General features: G+C 39.2%; 1 protein-coding gene across 1 annotated transcript in view; it reads left to right on the top strand.

Annotated features, from left to right (window-relative positions):
• SPOCK1 (SPARC (osteonectin), cwcv and kazal like domains proteoglycan 1) overlaps window positions 1-20,136 on the top strand; it is a 306,342-nt gene that overhangs the window by 83,385 nt on the left and 202,821 nt on the right. The gene's annotated exons all lie outside the window — the stretch shown is intronic.

Genomic DNA, 20,136 nt, shown 5'->3' with positions numbered 1-20,136 from the left:
TTTTGCACCACCTCAGAGTCAGACTTTAAGTTCGTAGAAACAGCCTCAACTCACATGCTTTCAAGGTTTGGTCAGGTCTCCTCGTCTGCCTGTCAGAATTTCAACAAATCTGTTCTGCAGGAACATTTAGCTTCTTTTTGAACAACTGCAATGCAACGTACTCACTGTTCTGTCCTGGTTTATTTATTTTATTAAATTATCTTTTCATGCTCATCATCAGAACATTATCTCTGATGTTTGTTGATCAAGAGTGTATGTTCCAGAGGAAGGGGAACCTGACGCTGTCACGTTATTTTTGTTTGCTGGGAATCAGTTAGTTGTTATCAGATGTGACACCCAGGGTTGTGTTAGGATCTAGTCATTCACTTTGCCATACTAGATGATAAAACCAAACTAATATCTTTAAAAAATAAAAAGAAAGATCCTTTTTCTTCCCCCCCCCCCCCCTTTTTTTTCCCCGGTGTTCCTCTCAGGTAGCAGCCAGCTAGCAATTTAAATGAGTTGAGTTTATGGATGGCTGTATAAGCTGTCTCTGTTCACAGCCTGTATATATCCATCAGCCACTCTGCAGCATTTTACTGCAGCAGCAGGGGAATGGCTAATCAGGCTCATCCCAGTGGAGTGCTGGGATGGGATGGGGAGGGCTGGGCTGTGGGCTTGTGTAGGCTGGAAAATGCGCTGGAACAAGGCGCCTGTTTGGAACTCGAGCAGTCAGAGGCATATTACATAAGTAACCACCCCCATGCATATTAAAACCCTTGGAGGTTTATAATGAAATTAAATGTACTTTCCTACTTTTTGGTTGGTTTTGTGTATTTTGAGGGCAAAAATTGCTTATGGCAAAAATTAAGTACCCATTAGAAAATTTGCAGACTGTACCTAACGTAATCAAACTTTCCTCACATCACAGCAATTGAATATATAACAATACTCCATGTTTTTTCATCTCCAAATCACTTTCAAGTGTAGAATCAATCATCGTGCCACTCTGCTGCTGTGGGTACTTTGCTCCAATTGCTAAAGAGAATATTGTAGTAAATAAACAATGTTAAGAACTTGCTTAGCATACAAAAGGGGAGGCAGTCACACTTAAAAATGAAGAAAATTGTTTTAAGTAGAATTTGTTATTTTGTGGTTTTACATGAATTTGACCCAGGAGATGAGAGGTCCCGAGGCCACCCTCCAGATTCTTTCTGAAATTACCTTATTTTGACTGATGAGCTGAAATGAATAATGTTGATATATAAGGCAGCCAGTATAGTGTGATTCTTGCTATGGAGGCATATTTGTGTTGTAACGTACATCCAGCCCTGTTCTTTCCCTCTTCCATCTCAAGCTTTTTTGCTATGCGTTCCAGAAAAGCTAAGCATACTCTATGACAGCTGGGTGAATATATATGCTGTTAATAAAAACAATGTTTTAGCTATCAATCTTCTGAGCTGAACAGATACGTGTAGTAGCTCAGTGCTCAGAGTTGCCTTCAAAGTTTACCATGCCATCTATGGGAAAATAAGTTTCAAGATCACAGCTGTGTGCTCAGCCCGTAAAACTGTGTGGCCAAAAATTTTGGGATAAGGGATCAGAGACCTTTCTCCTTCATTGCTTTCATCAGTGCTCCTGCTTCACTTGCCCCTGAGGCCAGCAGAGTCCAGTCCAACCTATCCAGGAGACCTGAGCTGGGAGCAGGTGTGTGTGAATATCTCTACATCTGACCTGTCTGCGGCCTAAGGACATCCCTGACACACTTCACATCGCAGCTGCCCTTAACCCCGGACATCTTTTGCCCTCCCACATGGGTTTTATCTGTATGTAGAATTTTACACCCAAACACATCTGCTTCTGCCCCACACCATGTTCCCAGCCTCGTGCTGTTTGCTCATGAACTGGTGCTCAGCCTCCTACCACAGAATCACAAATGGTGGGGGTTGGAAGGGACCTCTGGAGGTCATCTAGTCCAACCCCCTGCCAGAGCAGGGTCACCCAGAGCAGGTGGCACAGGAACGCGTCCAGGAGGGTTTGGAATGTCTCCAGAGACGGAGACTCCCCCACCTCTCTGGGCAGCCTGTGCCAGGGCTCTGCCACCCTCAAAGGAAAGAAGTTCCTCCTCATGTTGGAACTTCCTGTGTTCCTATCAGAACTCCTTTGCTATCCGTTGCTGCCAAAGATGTCTTATGGTATTGGCACAGCGACACCGTCCATGCTCTGCGTCCCTCTCACCTCCTACAGTTTGTCTTGTTGCAAAGAGAAGAAATGTGTCTGCATTCAGGGGGCTGCTTCTTCATGCTGGTGACTAACAGGTTGACCACCACTGCTATATGTGTCTTCATGAGTGAACTAATGGTAAAATAAACCAAAAAAAGTAGCAATTTAGCAAAGGCATTTTGCAACCTTTCAGCATAAAAGAGAGGCTTGACAGTTTTAATAACACATTGGAAGTAATCATGGATTAGAAGCACTTGGAGGATTTCTTCCTAGTGAACTGGAAATTTTAATCCATTGAATGAAAAAGTATAATGTTATTGCCTGGCTAGAATGAACCGAAACTAGATTCTGATATATCCAGTATGGGAATACTGGAATTGCCATAAACTGAGAGTGTTATGTTCTGAGCTTACTGGCAGTAAGTTGTTGAGGTATGTCCCATAGGATTGCATTGTAGCAATCATCCAACTTTCTGAAGATAAATTCTTTGGCTCTGTTTTCACAGAACTATTGGGTGATTAAATCTTCAAACAAATAAACTGCAGTCTCGTTTGGATTTGCCTAAAAGCTAACGTTTTCTGGTTTTGAAATATAAAGTAGGAGGCAATCCTCTGCCTAGCTGATGTGTGCTATAGGTAGAAATAATCAGTGTTCATCAGTCTGTCAAATAATATGTGAAGAATCTGGAAGCATCAGGATGGTGAAGAAAGGCCAAGATTCTGTGACTACCGCCTAAATAATAAATTAAAGTTTCAGGAAGTTCCTTCAAACTTTTCCTTTATTGCCAGATACATAAGACATTTAGCATTCTTTGGTTTTTCTCTACAGCATCAACAAATCATGAACAAGTGGTTTTGCCAATAAGCTTGCTGCAGATGACCAATATATTCAGAAAGGAATCTGTTGTGCTTAAGCGTAGGAGGAAGCATTGTAAATTCTCAGCATGATTTTCTGTTATTTGTATAGAAATAAATTAGGTGTTAATTCTTCAGTCCCTATGCTGCTCTCATTTCTATCACTTTTACATCTGCACAAGTCTGCTAATTTCAGTTCACATACTTCTTATTTATACTGATATAGCCAAGAATATAATCCGTCCCAGTGAGTGCAAAGTAAACAAAGAGAAATAGGTAATTAAAGTTATCAAGGGCATATAGGAGACAGAAACCCTAGTGAGAATCCATCAAATGCGTCAGGACAGACAGTGAAAAATCATGGTATCTAGATGACAGCCAGAAGTGAAATAGAAAGCAGAACAGGAGTTGTTTTTCTAAAACATTTTGAAGAGATGCTGGTGTGAAAGATAGTAAGCGAGGATACATTGGAGATGCCAGTTGCAGAAAGCCAAAAAGCCAGACTAAGGTCATAATAAGAGGAAATAAAAAAAAAAAAAAAAAAATCTGGTACATACCCTGAAGACCAAGTTACAAATATTTGGATGAAAACGTGAGAGACAGAAGAGAGTAACTGTAAATTTTCTGTTTCTAAAAAACTTCACGTGGGCAGCTGAAAACCTGTATGAAGTTGGGAGAAATTTAACAGATTAATGAGAATAAATGTTTTTTTTAGCCTGATTGAATGCAAAACCAAGAAGAAAATCTGAGACAAGGTGAAGAAACACAGGTAATGAGAATTCTTTAAGGGGGTTGCGTACTAAAGTTGAAGCAGTAGGCACAGAACAGAAACAACTGCTAACAATCTTCAGTAAACACTCATGCTGCTGCAGGAGTCATCAGCAGAGAAATCTTTATAGTGTTTGTAAAATGTAGAACCAATGAACCTTGCAGAAAGAATAAAAGATATACAAGTAATTGTGCAGTTCTCTTTAATGTTAGCACAAACCTTCAGGAGAAAAGCTGTAAATTTGAAGACGTACTCAGAAGATGCTGAAGGTCTTAAAATCCAGAATTATGAAGATTTATGATTAATGACTTTATGCCTCCACACCTTTTTTTGAGGTTTTGATGATTTTTTGAGGCAAGAATTTTAGATTAACCGTGCAAAGCTAGATACAATAAGCTGCAAACAGTAAGTGGCAGTGGTTTTGAATGAAAGGAAAAGGCTGCAGTTGAAAATATAATTGTACAGATATGGTAACCAGGAAAACACACTGCAGGGTCACACATAATATTGAATATGGTTATTTGAGATGTCTGAGTATATTGACATAGTGTGAGTTTTTCAAAAATGAAAGGCTCTATTGTTGTAACCTATTTGTAGATACAGGGCAGACGAGATTATACCACGTGTAACACAGCCAAATAAAGCAGTAGGGGATCATGCAGGGATGTCGGTGTGGGGTGTGTGTTTATTCATCCTTCTGAGCAGATGTGAGATTCGTTGTGGCCATTCTCTTCAAGCTCTTCCCGGCTCTTGTCATGATTAATGAGACTTGATTTTTGAAAGGATAGGTACAGATGCATAATGATGCCTTCCAGCAAATTTCAGGATGTATCAGTCTTTTTCTCAGAGGTGAACAATAGATGTAATCTCCGAGGAGGCTCTGCTATAAGCAAAAGAATGATTAAAAAATCCAGAATGTGGTCTGTTGGCAGCTGGTTCTTGAGGTCCCTGCTTGCCCTCTTCCTCTTGTGCTATACTTCACTTTATCTCTCACTCAAACCAGGACAGCATCAGACTTTCCCATCACTTTCTCTTCAGTTAGTAATATTGCTGAGCCCACAACAGTCCAGCTCACATGATCTAGAACTCTTCATCATCTAGTATTTAACGAGGATCTATTTTGGTCCTCGAAGGCCTTAAAAGTAGCGTACAGTGAGCATAGGGCATTTCTTCATTAGCATTTTAGTTTGCATCAAAGTACGCTGTGGAAGCAAGTCTCCCAGTTGTCTCCAGTTACTGTGCTGTTATTTACATTGCAGGGCGTGTGAAACGGATTCCTTATTGATGAAAGGAGAAGCCAGCCGTGCTTTGAGATATATCTACCTAATGAACCAAGAGATCAGTTCAGGGGATCAGACTGAAGCAAAGTGTGAACTTCATGTGCAGAGCAGCTGTTGAATCCTCAGCATGAATTTCTGTTCTGCAGACCCACCCCTGGGGCACTGTGCTGCCTGTTGATGTAGATGTCGGAATCTGTGCTGTAGGAGCCTTATTGCATGTGTTCTTTCCTTCCGTAACATACATCTGCAAACCTGCTTGTGCGAACTGCGACCGGTGACGCATTTAGTCCTTCCCCTGTCACGTAACTCAGAGCTTTTCAACCATCAGAAGTTGTCAACCCACTGTTAAAAAACAATACATTAAACTCTCTCATCTGCATTTTATTAACTGGTTGCAGGATTCTAACATGAAAACAAGTGCATGCAGCCTCCACACTGGTGCTAAGGACTCGGTTTCCTTTTCAGCATCCACTTTAAAACTGTGGCAGCCTTAATGTCTCCACGTGGTTAGAGGACAAACTGGGAGATTTAGGAGAATCTCGTATAGGGCAGACTTTTCCAATCCTCAAGCTAGTATTATAATTCTCTAGGGAATTTTTTCATTTGGCTGGATTTTTTCTCTTCATTTCAGGTTGCAGTTTCCCTTGCAAACACTTCTCAAAACATGTTTGTGAAAATGAGTTCACCTCTGTTGAAATATTCTACCAACTCATATTATCTTTGACTGAGCTGACAAATGGCTTGACAGCATTCCTGGAATCTGCCAAACTACAATTTCAGAAATGACAACGCCCAAGTGAGGTAATAATCTACATGAATATTGCTGCAGCTGAGCATTCACATTCCTGACTTTCTGTAACTCAGTTAGAACAGGCCAGTCCCCAGTTGTTTGTTTCTTAGTAATTATAAAAGTTTCTGGTTTGTGTTTCCCTGTTAACACATGATTACAACTCACATTTCACGGTTAGCCTAAAACAAATTAAACACGTCTTCAAATTGTTCCTTAGATAATGGGGTGAACAATGGGAATGACCTTAATGTACAACTAATAAGAACGTACAACTACTAAGAAGTAGCTTCAGCACAGGAAATTCTGGGTTTTCATAAGCTGTTCAAACTCCATTGGATCTCCTAATAAATAAGAGCTACTCAGAAATCTCAAACATTACACGGTTTAGCAATTTCGTAGTGTTTGTGGACATGAAGTTTGTCTTGTGGATTTTGTGGTGTTTATGCATGAAAGCTCTTTTAGGGGACCTACAAATAGACATTATAGTTTTAATGTCAAAACTATTTTATCTGCCTTACTAAAACCTGTGTCTTAATTCCAGGCAGTGTTGTAATGACGTTATATTGCCAGGGAATTTAGTGTTTTAAATCTTGTGGATATTTTTGTGGATATATTTTTAAGATGCTCTTGATAATTGGGATGTTTCAGAATGTTTTCTGTAAGTTCCTCAACACCATCCAACCCCCACTCTAATTCTGGTTTATACAACCACGAGAAAAAGCCACCACCTGCTTTCCTAAATGCTTCTGCAGGTGAAGAAATCACCTTCCTAGGACACAAAAATCAGGGAATTTTTCCTTCTGTGGAAGCAGAAGGGAGCTAGGAAACCGGAAAAAGACAATGCTTGGGCGATGTGAAGGTAATACTAAGTTTGTGTCAGTCTCCAGCAACAAAGATTTAATAAAGGTGAGATTGAACAATTTCAGGACACTTTTCTTAGAGGGATTTTGCTAAAATCTGTTAGGATGAACTCATCTCTAAGCCCATTCTTGCGTATATTGAAATAAATAGCAGTGTGACTCTAAATCTCAACTCTCGGCTTGGGCGAATACTGATACTTACTAAAGAAATCTGTGTTCATATTTTGCAAGTAGAACAACTTATTTTGCTGGAAATTCTCAGAGATTTCCATTGCTTGTGACACTCATGAATAAAGTCAAGGCTTTGGCTTAGCAGCATGAAAAATTGCTTATGAAGAGCACTTAAGGCATATGTTCATTAATTAGGTCACTAAAGACAGAAAGAAAAAAGATTATTATTTTTTTCCTACGGCTGGGTTGATTACTTGTAAAGCATCTGCCTCAAACCTTTTTGTAGAACAGTCCATGGAACCAGGAAAAGGGTTAGTTTAAAAAGTGTACGGTGTTGAACAGAAAAATGTTTTAAGAATAAGGATTCACGTTGAGCTTTACTCACTGTAATCTTAACAAAAGTGTGAAATTCATAATAAATGTGTGTATGTGTGTCTGTGTTGGAAGGAAGGTTTCATTAAAACATATTTCTGGTGATCTTCAGCACATTTAATTTTATATGCTGTAGATGCATCTGCTCTCTAAGATATATATTTCTTCTGATTTTACATCTCTAAGGTTTGGAGATCAGTTACACCGCATATTTGAACTATTTTTTCAGTTGTTAGAATTAAATAACTAGTTGTACTAAACCTCAGGTGTAAAATTACAGCTGATCAAAATTCAAATGTTCTCTTGTGCCTAAGAAGCCGTAATGACCTTCAATACTCTTCAGATGTCTCTCAGTGCTGGTTTTTTTCGGGTTCTATTCTTTGTTAAAATGCTATTTTGGTTTGCTTTTGACTCATTTCATGGTTTAATCCCTTTAACAGTGAGCAACTGTAATGTCTAGAGATCAGGAACATACTTCTGTTTACAGCAGAACAGTTCAAAAATGGCTTTTTGAGATCTGCAAGCTATATATTCTCATGAGCCATGGCTGCTTGGTTAGAAGGTTCCTGAGATTGTAAAATAAAGTTTTGCTACATCTTACTTTCTCATGTCATTGTTCATTCCATGCGATGCCCCACTACATACTGACCTTTTAGCACTGACGCACAGAGGCGCATGTTCTGGCAAGTTCAAAAGTGCATTATATCTCCCTACAGGAGACTCTTTCAAATGTCTGTCCTTGATACAAGAAGCATGCTACTGTAAAATCTGAAAGGTCACTTAGTTTTCTCACTTTGTTCAGAAGAATTGAGCTTGTATGTTGCTTTATCGTCATAATCACAGTTATGGAAGCTTAGTCCAATATATAGTTCATATTTTTAATTTCTCCTTTTCTGAGCAGCTCTGAACGTGTGTCAGTAATTGACAGTGTTCACACTGAATATTGTTTCTGGAGAGTGTACTGGGTGAAATTCCATACGTACGCAATTAAGAATTTTAAATGATGACTCAAGAGCCAATGAAAGCATAAATAAAATGGCCAAAGTTTCTGAAATCATGTGACACCAGTGTATCACGTTTGAGTCTTTCTGCCACTTGTTTGTCGTGATTCTGAAGCAGAATGTAAGTATGGTCTGAGTATAGCTGGCATAACGATGTTTGTTAGTTTATCAATTTGTAACTGATACAATGATGTATCTGCGACAGTAGTTCGGGGTGAACTCCATGGGTTTATCTCAAAGTGACGAGTCATAATCCATCATGAAATGAGATTATTAAAATCCTGAGAATTTAGGTTTATATCTGAATTCTTAGTACTTTGAGGGAGGAATCCTTCTGTGAATATGTATATGGATATTTAGCAATTGAGTTACGCAACTAACCCACGTGGAATATTTAAGCTGGGTGAGAGGGGCTGGAACAACATTGATTATTCTGCCGTATTCTGGGCCTGGTGTATGGGCTGCGAGGGGTCACTTGTCTCCCCCCTTCAGGGGAGGATACTGAGATGGTTGCAGTGGTCAAATGGAGCAAAATCCTTATCCAGTAATTATGATGTTGCCTTTAGTTTGGACTCTTGCTCTCAAATACAGGTGTGCAAATTAAGCTATTATATTATCTTTTTAATTGCAAATGCAAGTGGAACTCTGGTTTGATTTATGTGGATTAAAATGTTGTTCATGGATCTGAAGTTGCCTTTGGACAGTGTTCTGTGGACTTCTTGGGAACAAATTATGCACAAATTGGGCAGTCAGGTGCTGTCTTCTCCTAAAAAAAATAGGATCAATGCATATGGAAATCTTTGTACTGTGGATGCTAACAGCCTTGGCATTTAAATCCCACTGGAGCCATTACTGCAGTTTAGCTATCTTTTGCCTGGACCAGAATATTTTGTTTCTTTGGCCTTTTTACCTTACTTTTTTTCTTTTTTTTCCAATTGATTATTTGAGCTAAATCTTTTGAAATACCATGCCACAAAAAATGTTTCTCTTCAAAATACTGTTGCTTCAAGCAGATGGCAAGTAGCAATCGTTTATGAAAGGTAACTTTTTGTTATTGTTCGTTTACAGCTGACACAAGAAATTAGTTTCTAAATATTTAATCTGTTTTATTTCATCAGTTTAAGAGATTAATGAGGCACCATGAGTAAAATGTTACGTTCATGCACCTCCTGTGATTTTTCAGGAAGTGGGTAGAGATAACACAAGTCTGTCAGTACCAAAACAGAGTCACGAGGGACTTCACTTGAATCAACCAGCCCCAACTATTATGGAAAACCTCATCACATGATAACATTTATAAACCAATCAAGGTATTTAAAATAACCTACTATATGTTCAAGTTGTTGGTGATGAACAAAGTGAGGAGCGCTTTCTTGAGGGAGGACAGGATTTCTGGTTGCAGCAGCTGCTGCAAGTATTTAGCTGTTTCGTTTCCATTAAACTTGCTGTCAGTTTTGCATAATGATTTTTGATGTTGTGTTCTCTGTAGTTAAATGGATAAAATGCCAGAGACAATTAACAAAATGATATTATAAACTGGAATGGAAACCACACATTTGTAATGGCTCACAGGGTTTCTGATCTGAAAATGTGTACAAATGTCTCACACAGTCAGCAACTGGTTATTTCATAGACTAGTTGACCATGACCGCTTTAGGAAATTTCAAATACTGAGTAAAGGGCTGCAAAGTTGTCCTTTTCAACAGCAGCATGGCTAGTTTGATTTCACCTTTTGCAAAGGTTTTTCTCAACAATACTTGGAGTTAGATTTTTTTCTTAAAGCTACAAATGAAATAAAAACAAATGCATGCGTGCTCCCAGGGACAGTTCATTGCTCATAATTCAATATAATTCATACAGTCTTTTTCCAGGCATTAGTTATGCATTTAAAGAAGTAATTTTAGAGACCTAGAACGTAATAACTAGTTTAACTGTCTCTGTCGGTCTCAGAAAATTCCGTCACTAAATATCAAAGTTAGATAACGTGATTTAATTCAACTGCTGTTTGTTCCCTTGTACATTTTAAGCACTGGGATTTGTATATCTACGTGGAATATCAGTATGATTTCATTAATAACTTTTATTCTATAACTTTGATACTAGGAGAATTATCACTTTATCTCATAACGAGATTATTCCCATAATGGTAAATTAAAAAAAAAAAATCACATGACTCAGATTTCTAAAGAATTCTTGTAGTATAAAACAAGAAATAACTCTATGTATTTAATCATTATGTAAATTGTTATTCACAGTAAAGCAGTTCTCATATGTGAAAGCAGTGGTAGAATTAGGATTCTTTTATGTGAATGTTGTTCCCCAGATACAAACCCCAAATGTTTAGCTAAAGAGGGGCAGTGAATCTGTCACAAACAGCTATTGCAAATGTAGTCTCAGAGCAACAAGGATACTGAAAGTGAAGTAACATTGCCAACGGCTTTATAACCTTCAAGCTTAATGTGTTTGGCTTCCAAGCTGCCTAAAAACAATTGCTTTCTGAGTATGTAATTTGAGTCTTTGAATGAAAATTAAGATGCGGAAAGAGTTTAGTAGCTCTCCTTTCAAGGTATGTTTTCAATATTACACCTATTGAGAATATGATTTATTAGTAAGACTATTCTCTCCATAGAGAACCTGCAGGGGGCCATTCTTCACCAATATTCACAATAATAATCCTAGATAAAGGCACGGTGGTTTTGATAAGTGGAAAACAAGCAAATAATCATGTGCAAAAACAACACTAGGCCAGGTTCTCAACTTGGGAATCTTCAATTCGCACTGCGGGCACTTGTGTTATTTTTGGAATAGTTGGAATAATTTGGAACCTTGCAAGGTTCCCTGGATTCAGTGAGTTAGCCTGTCTACCCAGTTGCTAGTTCATGCGTAGTGTTAGTTCAGAGATCAGAAATGATGCTGCTTTAAGGAATTTCACCTGGAAGGAGGGGGAATATATTTCTGTAATCTCTGGCTCTGCTCCTCGCCTCCAGTTCAACTGGGTGCTACTCTGTTGGTGAAAGTGGGAGTTAACGATTCCCAGGGCTGCTTCTATCTGCGCTGTGCTGAAGCTGCTGCACAATTTAAGTAGTTCTTCAGGGGTCAAAGTGAGGACCTGTGCTAAGCTCATAGGGAAGAGGGTATGTGTATTTTCTAGCTGAGAAGTAAAAAACCCATTGGTCTTGACTGTATTTTCCCAGTCCTCTGGAAACAGTGTAACTCCATTGACTTGAGTATGTTCCATGGCAGACTTTTGTTTTCTCCCTGGGTTATATAAATTCCATGGCAGACAGTACAAGTGCCAAGTACTGTTTTATCAGAGGGACCCCTCAAGCTTATTTTACTGAAATATGTTTATTCTCTGGCCTCCCATGAGTACATTCAGCTTTGCTTCCCTGTACTGCCCTGTTTGGGTGGTAACTCCTTGGTGAGGAGCCCACAAACAGCTGCTGTGATCTGGACCTCTTGCTGCCTTTGCACCCTGTGGAGCTTCACTCCTCTTTGTCCCAGAATTCTGGTGCCATCCTTTTCCTTTTACTTGTCCCCTGTTTGCCACCCACACCTTCCCTCCCACACAGTTCTGTTTCTGAATAAGTGATTTTCAAGTTAATTTACTGTCTAGCACTGGGAACCCTGCCTGAAGTTCAGAAGCTGAATCAACCATGTTTGTTGTGATGGATGGGGAGTTCTGGTTAAGTAGGGATTTGCATAAACGTGCATCAGAGTAGTAGGCATCGGAGTGTAATCAGAGAGGAACCAGAGAAATCAGAAACTGTCAAGTGTCTGGGAGCAAATGCTGGAGAGAGTAGGACCGTACACATTTATTTAGGGGTCAGTAACTATTGAGCTTCCCCGCAGATTGCCCCAGGATCCAATTGCCTGAGGAAATCGTTTCAGCTGAGACAGTAAATCATCACTGTGATACTTCTGATCCTCAGGCCTTGTTAGGAGTATTCCACTGCCCGTCTTCCCTTCGTCCTAATTCCTCCCTTCCCTCGCTGCCTCTCCGAGAGCTGTAGTGGAGGCTCTTTGCAAAGGTCATGGAAGGGGAATTTGCGACTCGAGAAAAAATGCACTGAACGTGACTCTGCAGTGCCTGTAAGACAGTTACGTGTGGCTGAGGCACTGTAGCTCGTGGGTCCGTGTTGTTAAATTACAACATAAGCAACCAAGTAACATTCTGGTTTTCAATCTGGTCTTGGAGTTGTGGCATCTGTGACAGTACGGCGCATCCAGCACAGCAAGGATCAGTGAGCCTATGCCCTGGGAGGGTCCTGAGTTTCACCTTTCTGGGCTTGTGAGAGCTTTACAGCTTTCAGCATACCCTGGTGTGGCTGGTGGGACATACTAAAGTGTGAAAAACTTGGTGAAAGTGAAGTTAGTAAGAATTATTTAACTCTGGGCAGAGATAAGAGGCTTTTTAGCACATGCTAATGAGAGGAAGAGTTCAGGCAGAAGTGATAATGTATTTCTAAAGTTGGTCTATAAGAAGGACCGGCAAAGAATAATCAAACCAAGCCTTTTTTTTTTTCCCAGTTTTAGGTATTTCAGCACAAGCCAGTGTAGACAGTTGTATGATTGTTCCAGCCACCCAAATCCATCAGCTGTGTGTGCTGGCACAGTGCTGTGCTAAAGCAGCTCCATAGCTTCTGGCTCACAGCTGGCCCTCATTCATCCCGCGTGAAGCACAAGCAGAGTAAATGAGCAGCTGTTTGCCCTCAACATTGTAGACATACCCTCTGGCTTCATTCTTATGGATAAACAAAGAGTGGGTTTGGGTTTTTTAAGAAATATTCTTAATTCTTACTATATTTGTCTTTTTATCAAAAAACCAATAGAGCAGCTGGAAGATTTCTCTGTAAAAAGCGATATGATTGAGTTCTAAAGAATGAGAATTCTTATTCTGGCTGACACTGACTCAGTGGTAACTTATTTTTCAATTATTTTTCAACTTTTTGTTATTTCATTTCTGAAATTTTTGCCATCCCGATGGATCACTGTGACTGTGGGTAAAGAAAGACTATGCTGAAAGTTTTGCCTACCATTTTCTTAGTATTGCCTGTGGAAACTTCTGGAAGAATCTTCCAGCAAAACAGGAGTGGCAAATCTTATTTCCCAATATAGCACAAAAAAATGCAACAATCATCAAATAAACCTTTTAATTTATGAAAATAAGATGGGAAAGGGCCACATTATGCAGAAGAAATTCTTTTGTGCATTTGTGGTAGCTGAAGAAAAAGTACATAGGCTGAGAATTTGAGTCTTTTGGAGACTTATTGAGATTGTAATACACAGTCAAGGATCTTTTCTATGCCATACATATCTGAGGACTTATTTCAAAATGTATTCGTGTATTTTATATTGCTATTAATTAGCAGGTATTAATGTATTTAGCATTATGTATGAGTCCATTGCGAACCCTTTATACTACCCTTGCTCTTATCCTGGGCTAACACATTTCATTATGTTTTTATTAGTGACTTAGCTACAGTATTCTAGACAGGTCCTGACATCCTTAGACCTTTCATGACATGTTGCACTACTTCAGTCTGGAGTGGTTTCTTTCAATCTCACCACTTCACATTGCTAGCACTTTAAATAAACTCATGGCCTTTCTGAGTTTAGTTATCGCTAAACTTTTCAAAGGTTTCCCCTACCAGATTTAAAATGAAATATCCGCAGTACAAGCACTACTAATTCACTAAGCAAAAGCATCATGTTTGGATGCATATTCTCTGATTCCCAGGAGAGAGCGAGCTCAGAGGTGGTTAGAGATGTCTTAACGTGCTTAGGAGTTTGGAGTCCGCTCTTGACGCTGCTGCAGAGGCTGGGCAGTAGGCACCGTTGGGAAATATTTATTCACTCAAGTACTCGGTAGGGAAAATATTTTCTCTTCTTCTTAAATAAATAAATAATGTGTAATTTGCTGACACAAACTATTTGCTTAAAACAGGCACTAGGCCTTGGGGAGATATTTATGATACTGACTAGATTGACTTTAGCAAGCAGCAGCTGGTGCTTTCACACTGCTCGGTGTTGGAATGATCTTCTGTACTGCAAGGTAGAGAGGCAGAAAATGCAGCTGCATCTTTCTGGAGCTAATTTTAAAAAAGCAATGAGCTGGTAATTACCACTTTTCCCAGCTGGTCTTTATGAGGGTAAAAGGTTTAATCATAGATCGAGGGTGGAAGAGGAAAATACTAAGCAGGCTGCAAACCAGCGTTAATAAACATCCCTCCTGGAGATACTTAAAAATTTAAGCTCTTGTTGGCTGGGAGGAGCTGGGAATGAAGATTATCTCCAAAAGGTTATCTGACAGGCCTTGGGGTTACACACTTTGTATGTGAGTTTCCTCAGTGTCCTGGTTTGGGGTGGAGCAGGGCCAACTCTCTGTTCAGTGAGAGACCCTTGCTCACAGTTGTTGCCATGGCAACCGGGGTCAGCTGAGATGCTTTTTACCCCATGGAGGGGTCACACCTGTGGGGAGGAGCAGACATGTTAGGTGACCCAAACTGACCAATGGGGTGTTCCATCCCATCCTCCATGCTCAATATAAAAGCTGAGGGACCAAAGGGGTTGGGTTGGCTTGGCTCTTCTTTGTTGGCTTCTTCTCCGATGTTGCTTCTTCAATGGACTGCTTCTTCAGTGACTGATGTCTGAGGAGGACCCTCTCAGCTCACCTGCCTTTGATCCAGGTCATTGTGTTCCAGTTCGTCACTGAGTCCAGTCTGGAACTTCCTCCATGCCTGCCAGTGACACCTCCCTGGGAGCTTGATACAGTTTTGTGTATCATAATACCTTTACTTTGTGTATCATAATACCTAAACTCATAAATACCTTTATCTCTCTTATTCCTCTTCTTGGAGCGAGAGGTGGGGGAGAGCATCTGTTGTCTTGTCAGTGGCCAACCCGGCTGAAGCCGCGACACTCAGGAAGGATCTGTGATGAGGGTTTCATGTGGGCTCCTCCAGTTCTGTGTGATCTTCTCAGGCCTGGGGCGAGGAAACTGAACTCATCTCATTCCAAAAGGTGCAAAATATAGGGTATTTTCTGTGGAGTTTTTTCAGTCAGCATCTCATTTCCTCTTGATTCATACAAATAACTTGCAAGCTCGATTAATGCAACAAAATATAAATATTTATGCACCCATTTAGCTAATGTTTGGCTCTATTTATAAACAAGAGCATCTTGCAAGAGCTTCTTTTTGACAAGTAAATAAAGTGAGTGCCTGTGTGTTAAATTAACCATGCTTCGTTAACTCTTCCAAAATACCAAGTCTTAGGTAATAACTAAACCAAAAAGTGACAATAGAGTAGGTTTGGTGGGAATAACTTAAATACTTAAACTTCAGGAGAACAAGAAGATGCTGTTTACTTTCTTATTTGGTGGGGGAAATGAGGATAAATCTGTTTGTGTTTAACATTAATTTCAGTTTTTTAACTGTGGTGTTATTGCACTGATATGGAGGGTAATAGGAGAGAAGAGCCGTCACGTATTAATGTACTGGTTTTAGGGTCAACTTCTGTTTGCTGACTTTTCTGCTATGACTAACAGGAAATTGTGTCAGACCCAGGTCTAGTTCAAGGTTTGATTTTTGCAAATCAGAACCCAGCCTTAGAATTCTGATGAATTTATGGGTTCTGATGAATGAGATTTTTGATAGTTCTGCCTGTAAGAAAGTGAGAAATCTTTTGAGAGCTTTTAAACTAACACTTTTTAATATGCCCTCTGCATACTTAGTTTACTGTGTGAGTATTCTCTTGATTGGCTTTGTTGATGGCATATCAATCTAGTTTGGCTGGATTTGACACCTATGTATTGAATGACAGAATATTTTGCTCTTGTTAAGAAACAATAATTTATTAAGCATGATATGGCCAAATGGATTCACATCACCTAAACATGTTTCATCTCATCTCTTGATTGCTCAAATAAATTGAATTAGGTCAGGGGATATCAAAAGTGAGCTGTTCTCTGCAAGAGGGACCATCCCGGGTTATCTGCCTCACTGTCCCCGGTGGATATCTGTCCTAGGTGGGCAGTAGACTTTATAAGGGGGCAGAAAGATCTTGCCAAAGGCCTCATCCTGCACCCAGTGAGAACAGAACTCAAGATTTCAAGAACCGGATTGGGGCCAGTTTAGCAGGAGTCAGATTTCTTTGCCTGGAAGTGGAAGCTGAGTGTTTACCTGTGATAGGAGGCTCTGAGTCCGTCAGGGACCTGGAGTCACAGGACTTGCAGTGAAGCTCCGTACTGTTCCCATCACCATGTTTGTGCTCTGTGAGGGGGCCAGGCAACTTCTAGGGTTTGGGGGTCATGTTTATTCCTTGCTGGGTGCAGAGGCCAAGCCAATATATCACATTTCTATAACGCTGGGTTGAGCCAAGGGTCTTGGTTTGCAGTATCAGTTCTTCTCTTCTCATGCGTGCTTTTAGGTGTGCAAAGTCCCTTCAGTTAATTAAAAGATTGACTTAGTCATATGAAGCCACTGAACCATAGGTAAAACCTTTGAAGTGTGAATTCTATGCAAGTAGAAAGATATTTTTAAATATTTGTTCATCAAAAATATTTCTCAGTTGCTGTCACCTGTTGTATTGAAATGGATCCATGCCTGGTTTTGCCTTCCCTTCAAAGTCCGTCAAACAAATAGTTTTTAAAGTGAGCTAGGACAAAAAAACTTTCTTACATCAGGTACGTAACAGATGAGTGTGTGGAAAAACACTTTCTGGTGTTTTTGTCAGCCAAAAGGAAATGAAAGTGCCTTTTTTTTTGGTGCTCTATGAGAGAGAAACATGCTAATAGAATGGCATCTGGCTAATAGCGCAGCAAATGAAAACTGGGCCATGACGGCAAAGGTGGAAAGGTCAGAAAAGAGAGAGAGAAAATTATTTCATTTGGAGGTGAAGGTCATCTGAAATAAGTGATTTCACATTTAAAAGGCTGATGAGGAGAAAATTGATGAATGTTAACGTATTTCTATATTGTTTTATTTCATTCTTTTTTCTTTTCTCATTTGTAATGCTTACGTACTCAGGAAGTTGAGGTATGTTTTTCACTTTTAACTTGTAAATATCCATAGAGTGAATAAAAGTATTTACAACATATAATTCATATTTTACTTTAAACTCTTATGATCAACTGTTAATATTGTTGTAAATGTGTTGATACATGTTAATTATTAATGTGTTAATATTGATTTATTAACATGTTAATATTAAAATGACCTAAGTTTCATATGTTACAGCAGGCACAAGGTATTTTAAGCACATTAGAACCTATCCTAGTAGAAAGCTCAGAAATGAATAGATTTCTGTACAGTCATTTTTGTCAAGAAAGTGTTTTATTGAACGGGAATGTTAAATCTCTTTAATCAAGCTGATCGTACTTTATATTTTTATATATATATGTATTTTTTGAATGATATATACCTGGAAATTGGTGTCACGTTTAGGCACAGTACATTGCTATATCAGCATGCTGTTTTTCTGTCAGAGGAAATTGCAGTGAAATGATGGTATCCGTTTGGAGATGCTAAGAGTTCCTCCTCCTAACAAAAGTCATTTCAGGTTAATGTATAAATTTCAGCACCTTGCAGAGTACTAGCACAAAGCCCATTTTTCAAGTCAGAGCTTTAGGTGGTATTTAAATGAGACATAGATTTTCTGCTCAACCATATCTACAGGGTGAATTTCACCTTTACAGTGCCATAACCATTCAGTTACAGTTCTTGCTGGTGTCAATGCCGAAGTGAAGCTCTAGTGCTGTATTTCTGTTGTCCAGCTGGCATAAGTTATTTCAACTGCTATTGACTGTATTACTCCAATGTATGTGTAGTCATTATTTAGTCCTATAAATAATAATGAGTTTTATATATTGAAAATCTCAAAGGTTTTATCTATTCTACTTTTTAGGGTCTTTTCCATTTTTTTTCTTGTGTATTTTTCTATGTTATCACACTATAGTTTCAGGCATACTCTAAAATAAATATAGTTTCAGTTTTCAAAAACGAATACTGAACAGGTCTGCATAAAGGAGAAAAGGAGAAGGAATAGCTTTATAGAAGCTATTGTGTTTTGTAGAAGGGTGTTTTGTAGGGGTTTTTTGTGAGGAAGGTGCATTTTCTGTAAAATATTCCTTTGACACTGAAATTGAGATAAACCCCCTTTCCAATCCTTATTTCAAAACTGGTTCCATATGCCAACAGCGTAAGAAATCTTTCTGGGGATTTGAATTATTTAACAGTTTCTGATGCTGAAAACCCAGCAGCAAAGCAACACCTAGGAAAAAATGTAAGCAGGCAAAAAAAAATACTTCGTTGCTGGAAAAAAGTATTCTGCTCAAAAAGCTTAAAACCCAACACATTCTAAACAGTGATTAATGCTTGATGAATTTAGCCGTACATCACAATCAATTACAACACATTGTATAGCAGTGAGGGGGTTTTTGTATCAACAAAGCTGTGGAATTCAAAGGCAAGTCTGTGATTCTATTTCTGGTGCCAAACCCCGTGCTCCTCAAGAAAAGTAGAGATACTTTTGTTGTATCTGAAATAAATCATGAATAATAATCTTTGTTGTTATTGTGGAACATTGTCAGTGTCTGTGAAGTCAGTATAGACACGGAGCATCCTGATGGTCACGCAGAATCACATCCAGCCCCCTTCATTACGGGGAGCGTTTGCCCATCCTCGCCTGCCCCAGAGCAGACAGAGAAGAGCAGGGTGGCAGTCCACAGTTCACGCTGTAAACGTTAGTATTTTCTGCTTCTCGAGCTGGCCACAGTGCTCAGAAAGGAATGTGCTGCCATAAGGTGCATCTCCTGGTGTTCCCTTGCCATAACAGCCCGTGGGCTGTTCTGAACCCAGAAAGTCAGGCATGCTGGCTTCCAAGTCTCCAGAATGTTCCAGGTTAGGGTGACTGGATAGCATGAGAGCAGGTGAAATTCAATAAACAAAGCCTTATGGAAGAAATAATTTAGGTGTCTTATTCACAGTGATGGGTTTTCAGCTACCCCCCGACAGGAAAAAGAAATCTAGGTGTCATTCTGGACAGCTTGATAAAGACAGCTCTTCAGTGGCAGCTCTCAAGAGATAAATATAGAATACCGGATATATTAAAAAGGAAATACAGATTAATATGCAGAAGAATATCACAGCATTATACAAATCTTCCATGCTTCCTCACTTCAGATACATTATTCTGTTGTTATCACGTCGCCTCAAAGAGGACACAAGTGAGATATACAGAATATGCTGAAACTAAATCTAACAGTTGGGCTTGAATCCCAGTTCTTCAGGACTAGGGCTGATGGCGCTCTGAAGTGAGGGAAACTTTGCCTTCAGGTAAGTATTTGCTAAGTACATAGAATACAAACTGATCTGACACACACAAGAGTTTTACTTTCTTTCTGCTGAGAGACTTGTTTGCAACAGAATAATCATTTGGCCAGGCACTCTTGACAGTTCTTACCTTCTCCATTTTAAAGTCCAATCAGAATTATGTAAAATAGAACCACAGGACTCACAGCAGAATAATATCTTTGCATCAGATTTAAGAAGATTTAAAAAATTTAATAGTGGGAACTATTCACTGCAAGTGCTCCTGCATGTTATTGTACTTCCAGTATAATGTTTACGATATTATTGCTGTATTTGTGTACATTCACGATGCCGTGATTTATGTGTGTCCAAATGAATATAAATATTTTTGGATTTACTTTGCTACCTTTCACCACACCAGGATAGTGTGGATCATCTTAAGTTATCTGGACAATATGTTGTTATCTTTGTTATCAGAAGTTGTAGACTGTTATGAAATGATACAGAATTATCAGAAAATATTTAA

Source organism: Rissa tridactyla, chromosome 11 (assembly GCF_028500815.1).
Source record: "Rissa tridactyla isolate bRisTri1 chromosome 11, bRisTri1.patW.cur.20221130, whole genome shotgun sequence".
NCBI lineage: Eukaryota > Metazoa > Chordata > Aves > Charadriiformes > Laridae > Rissa > Rissa tridactyla.
This window is presented reverse-complemented; position numbering and strand designations above follow the sequence as displayed.